Below are 7235 nucleotides of genomic sequence, written 5' to 3' on the forward strand. Positions count from 1 at the left end.
AACTTCCGACCCTGGAAAACAGAAGAAAGGGAGACCTGATAGCAATATACAGAGTGATGATTGGCATGGAAAAAATGGATAGGGAAGATCTGTGTATGTGGAATGAAAGAATGTCGAGAGGGCATGGGAAAAAACTAAAAATGGCCACTTATAGGAGAGATGTGAAAAAATATAGCTTCCCTCATAGAAGGGTGGAAGCATGGAATAGTTTAGGCGTGGAAGTGGTCAGCGCAAGGAATATTCATGATTTTAAGAAAAAGCTGGACATTAATAGATATGGAGGCGGGACAACACGAGCATAGCTCTTTTCCGTATGTTACAATTAGGTAAATACAATTAGGTAAATACACACACACACACACACACACACACATATATATATATATATATATATATATATATATATATATATATAAGTACAAGTGAAGCAGCAGGCCAACCAAGTCACAAACCTGCACAAACACACAACAACTCGTAACAGGGAACCGATTATGGAAAAATTGGAACGTTTGCTGAGGCTATGGATTGAAGACCACACACACGCCGCATGCCTCTTTCTACCCAACTCGTTACTACTAAGGCACTGAGCCTGTGGGAGGACCTGAAACCAGAATTCAACATAGGCGAGACAGTGTCCTTCAAGGCCAGTAAGGGGTGGTTTGAACGTTTCAAACATCGTGGGAGTCTACACAACCTCAAGGTTAGTGGGGAGGCAGCGAGTTCGGATCAACCGCTGCAAACGCCTTCAAGCCTTTGCTTAAAGAGCGCATCGAGGAAGGAGGTTATTCAGCCAAGCAGGTTCTAAACTTTGACGAGACAGGCCTGTATTGGAAGAAGATGTCATCGAGAACGTTTATAGCAAAGGAGGAGAAGTCGGCACCAGGATTCAAGGCATCTAAAGACAGGTTAACATTATTGGTGGGGGGGAATGCCGCTGGTGATCTTAAGCTTAAACCATGCCTTATTTACCATTCCCAAAACCCAAGAGCTCTGTCTGGCTATATTAAGGAATATTTGCCCGTAGTATGGAAGGCAAACAAAAGGGTGGATGACGACTGTTATCATGCAAAGTTACGTGACAGGATACCTCTCCAAATTCCTAAAAGAATATGCTGCCCAAAACAACATTGCTAACAGATTTCTCTTGCTGTGTGACAACGCCCCAGCCACCCAGAGAGCATGAATGACTGGGCAGATAATATTGAGGTCATGTTTATGCCCCAAACACAACTGCCCTCATCCAGCCGATGGACCAAGGAGTCATCGCTACTTTCAAGGCCTATTACCAGCGGCGCACCATGAAACAGCTGTTGGCCTGCATTGACACCCTGACAAGCCGACCATGAAACAATTTTGGAAGGATTATAACATTAAAAAGGGGATCGACAACATCGACGAGTCATGGAAGGAGGTGTCCAAGTCGGCAATGAATGGATGTTGGCGTAATTTGTGGCCTGAGTGCGTGGAACGTAAACAGGAAGTCCCTGTCGATGTTACAGCAGTAAGGAAAGACATCGTTCATATCTCCCATAAGGCAGGCTTCAATGAGGTGGACGAGAATGACGTACAAGAACTGCTGGACAGTCATTCTGAGCCTCTCTCCAACGACGACCTCATGGAGTTGGAGAAACAAAATACTTTGGAGGAAATGGAGGAGGACAAGGAGCCTGAAAGAACCCTCTCCGTCAAGATTTTCGAGGAGATTTTTAATCATATTAACCAGGCCATACATCTTCTCCAGGAGAATGACCCCAACCCAAACCGAAGTAATGGCGTGACTAATGCTATAGAAAATGACATGAAAGTGTATAAAGAACTATTTGAGGCAAAGAAAAGGATGGCAAAACAGACAGTCATCTCATCTTTCTTCAAACCACTCACCGTAAGCAACCCCATCCACATCCCAAGCAACCCCATCTACCGATCAAGCAACTCCATCCACCTCCCAAGCTACCCCATCCACCTCAAAAGCAATCCCATCTACTTCCATAGGAGTCATCTCGTCGTACTTCAAAGTTCGTCCTGCTACCTCGAAAAAACTCCACCCACTTCCAAAACAACTCCATCCACCTCCAAAACAACTCCACCCACATCCAATCTATCCTTCACATCCACCGTAACCTTGGTGACGATGAGGAGAGCCTGGATGACCCACCCCACTGGAAAACGTATTCTCTCAAGAATTTGAAGGGTTTGAAGCAGCTGACCGAGTTTGGGTCGGTGTGGGCATGATGATTTAATCCTCCAAGGCCCTGTGTCCCTCGGGGCACAAAACAACACACTACGCATATCACATCCACTCCTCAAGGTAAGTACTACCAATTCTAAAGGTGTAAATAACAACTAACAACATAGAAAGTGTCGTTTATTTACGCATCGCGAAATACATGTATGTAGTTGATAATTTCAAATCCCTCAGTTAGCGATCGTTTCGGTTAGCGATCTGTTTTTGGGAAACGTAACCCTATCGTTAACCAAGGGATACCTGTACACAGTAAAGTCCCGGGTTACGTCGGTCTCGAGTTATGTCAAACTCATAGTTACATCAGTCCACTATAAGGCAATTTAAGATTAAAAAAATTGAAAATTTATAAATCGTAAAGTGCGGGATTTATTGTTATTGTCGGTGGTTGCCCGCCACACCGCTCGCCTCACGCTTGAATACAATAACACCCTGCCTCAGTTCCACCACACCATCGCCCCTGGCAAGAGTGTTATCCTACTTCTGCGTTTACTGACTAAAGTTCTTAGTATCTTGCTCAATGGCACCAAAGAGAAAACTTCTTAGTGAAAGCAGTGATGCTAAGAAAAGGAAAACCATTATGCTACAAGAAAAGAGGACATAATTAAAAGACATGAGAAGGAGGCAGCAGCTGTGTGTGAGGGAGGAAGAAGAAAATGGGAAGCCCGTTACCATGACAACGGGGAGGTTGACGACCTTGAGGGCTCGCACACCCATCACAACAATAACAACTCCGGAGCCTTTGCCTGGGCCACACAACACTCGCAGCTGACTTGCACCGTCTGCGCCTGTCTGCTGATCCCTATTGCCCTTTCCTATTGCATTTCCTGCCCCGCTGCCCACGCTTCTACTCCCACCACACTGCACTACGCTCCCAGCTGTCTGCCCTGGGCGTCACAACATTTGACCTGCCCACCCTCCTGGCGGCCTCAGGCGTCCACCCCTCTCGGCAACCTGCAGTCCTTTGCGTTCCTGGCCCTAATCAACAACAAAAACAGGCTTGTGTTTCATATTCCTACATAGTTGTAAATAATATAACATTATAACCTTTAACTTACCTGAATGACCATAAACAATGATTGGTTGAAAACTTGACAATATGCTTTGAAATGTACGGACACTCGAGTTACGTACAAAATCGACTTACATCATGTTTCAGGGACGTAACTCTGACGTAAACCGAGACCTTACTGTATATATATACAGTCAACCCTCTGCTATCACGACTTCAGCTATCGCGTTTTATTGCTATCACGCTCCCATGAAAAGCTGCTAAAATTTCACTATCGCGACCTTAGATACCTGCTATCGCACGCCCAGCCATGACCTACCATTGCCGAACGTAAGGCAGTGGCACCTGGCAGGGAAATAAAGAAAAGAAAGAACTTAAGTTATGTGCAGAAACTTGAAATAGTGAAGTGCATAGACAGTGGTGAGACGAAGAGAAGTGTTGGGAAAAAGTTTGGGATAAATGAATCGACTGTATGAGGAATTTATAGTAAATACAATGAGCTGATGTAATTTGTTTTATATTATAACTTTGACATGTTTTAATTGGTACCAATAGATTATATAGTAATTAAAAAGAAGGTAAAAATGAGGGATATTAGGAGTAAAATTTGTGGTTGAGGCACCAATAACAATTTTCACCATTAGTTGTTTAATTTGACTATCGCGTTTTCGGCTATGGCACAGCTATTTCGGCCCCAATTGGCCATGATAACTGTATATGTATATATATATATATATATATATATATATATATATATATATATATATATATATATATATATATATATATATATATATATATATATATATATATATATATATATATATATATATATATATATATATATATATATATATATATATATATATATATATATATATATATATATATATATATATATATATATATATATATATATATATATATATATATATATATATATATATATATATATATATATATACAGTAAGGTCTCGGTTTACGTCAGAGTTACGTTCCTGAAACATGACGAAGTCGATTTTGTATGTAACTCGAGTTTCCGTACATTTCAAAGCATATCATCGAGTTTTCAACCAATCATTGTTTATGGTCATTCAGGTAAGTTAAAGGTTATATTGTTATATTATTTACAACTATGTAGGAATATGAAACACAAGCTTGTTTTTGTTGTTGATTAGGGCCACGAACGCGAAGGACTGCAGATTGCCGAGAGGGGTGGATGCCTGAGGCCGCCAGGAGGGTGGGCAGGTCGAATGTTGTGACGTCCACAGGACGGACAGCTGGGAGCGTAGTGCAGTGCGGTGGGAGTAGAAGCGTGGGCAGCGGGGCAGGAAATGCAATAGGAAAGGGCAATAGGGATCAGCAGACAGGCGCAGACGGTGCAAGTGAGCTGCGAGTGTCATGTGGCCCAGGCGAAGGCTCTGGAGTTGTTATTGTTGTGATGGGTGTGCGAGCCCTCAAGGTCGTCAACCTCCCCGTTGTCATGGTAACGGGCTTCCCATTTTCTTCTTCCTCCCTCACACACAGCTGCTGCTCCTTCTCATGTCTTTTAATTATGTCCTCTTTTTCTTGTAGCATAATGGTTTTCCTTTTCTTAGCATCACTGCTGTCACTAAGAAGTTTTCTTTGGTGCCATTGAGCAAGATACTAAGAACTTGAGTCAGTAAACGCAGAAGTAGGATAACACTCTTGCCAGGGGCGGCGGTGTGGTGGAACTGAGGCAGGGTGTTATTGTATTCAAGCGTGAGGCGTGTGTGGCAACCACCAACAATAACAATAAATCCCGCACTACGATTTATAAATTTTTTATTTTTAATCTTAAATTGCCTTATAGTGGACTGACGTAACTACGAGTTTGACGTAACTCGAGACCGACGTAACCGGGACTTTACTGTATATATATATATATATATATATATATATATATATATATATATATATATATATATATATACACACACACAACACCAAGTTATGGTACATATGTTGTAAAACCTTACAGAAATCGAATTACCATATACTGAACCCATTATAACATGTAATAATACAGGATGTGTTCCAGCATGTCGAAAGTCTCCCCTACAGACATGAAAATATATGAAAATAGTCATATAAAATAATATAAAGTACTGCACAAAAGAAATACAGAAAATATTTTTATTTACCTTTCACTCGCCATGTATTCTATCAGATGATATCCCTTCTGAGGCTAAGGGACAGTAGGGATTTCAGCCCTTAGTCATCTTCCGCTGAGTGGGCAGACGAGACTGCTCTGCAGATCCATTAAATTCTTCCCAGTTTTTTTTTTATAGTCTCACAATTCTTTAACGCTGTGTAGACTGTGGCTGGGCTAATTTATATTTTCCTGCTCTTTCCTCTTCAAAATATCTAATTTTATAATGTCAGACTATTCTTTGCTTTGTTTTTCAACTAGCAGTGTCTTCAGAATGTTTTATTATTGCGTCACTATTATTATAATAATATGAAAAAAACATGCATAATTTACTTGCATTCAGTGGTAAAAAAGGGAAGAGATTGATTATTGTGGTGGTGGCGTGTGCTGTACGGTATGTGTAAACAAAACATGAGCGGATAATCTGTAAATTTTTCTTACCGTAAATAGAATCGAGGGTAGTAATTACCAAACACCATAACTGTGAATTTACCGGATAAAGAAGTACAGGCAACCCCCGTTTAATGAAGGGGTTACGTCCCTAAAAAACACTTCGTTAAGCGAACCGATTATAACAAGTTTGAACTTCCATTGAGAGTAAACAAAGCGAGAGTGCATCATAGTACAGTAAAAGGTTTAATGAAAGTAAAAATTATGAAATTAAACATTTAGGTAGTTTAATTTAAGTCATTATAATGTACACTAATGTATGTATGTACGTAACTTTATAATGTTGATGATCTTAACTTTATGAAGGGAGGAAGAATGAAACGGGAAAGACACTAACCGGCAACCTGTGGAATGTAAACAAAGTGCGCATCATTGTACTGCATACAAAACTTATGTACCACATTTCCACAAGGCTTTCCATCTTATCCATTGTAGAGTCACGAGTTCAGGTGGTTCTTTTAGCTTGCAAGGAAGATACGGTCTCACCAGCTTTCTTAATAGAGTCTGCTGACTTGAAAATAGAGACAGCATAATATGGAGTCAAGATGGTGGCCAGCATTGCTATAGTTTTCTGGCCTCTCGTGTCTGTGAATAATATCTAGCTTCATTTGGAGAGTAAGAGACTTCCTGGTCTTCTTAGAACACTAGGCCAATTGCAGGCGTTTTGGTGTAAGTTGAGCTAGGGAAGACAAGCTGCTGCTGACGCTGTTATGTTTTGACTGGGGAGTGAGTGTTGCGTGTTGTCCACAGAGGCTTGATCTTGATCTTGATCTTTATTCTATAGGTGTCCCAGGATTTTTCCTGAGGCAGGCCTTAGTACCAGCAGCTCCTGGTGTATTCAAAAGCCTGTCAACTTGCATGATATGGTGGGGCTTTCAAATTTGGAAAAAAATTACCTGGATAAAATTTCATTAAAGCGAGTTTGGTGTTCGTTAAACGAGCATATGGTAGTAAAATTAAACCTTCGTTGTGTGAACCTTCGTTAAACGGTTGCCTGTTACAGTACTTATCAGTATATATATATATATATATATATATATATATATATATATATATATATATATATATATATATATATATATATATATATATATATATATATATATATATATATATATATATATATATATATATATATATATATATATATATATATATATATATATATATATATATATATATATATATATATATATATATATATATATATATATATATATATATATATATATATATATATATATATATATATATATATATATATATATATATATATATATATATATATATATATATATATATATATATATATATATATATATATATATATATATATATATATATATATATATATATAT

The sequence above is a fragment of the Portunus trituberculatus genome, chromosome 44 (assembly GCF_017591435.1).
Source record: "Portunus trituberculatus isolate SZX2019 chromosome 44, ASM1759143v1, whole genome shotgun sequence".
Lineage (NCBI taxonomy): Eukaryota > Metazoa > Arthropoda > Malacostraca > Decapoda > Portunidae > Portunus > Portunus trituberculatus.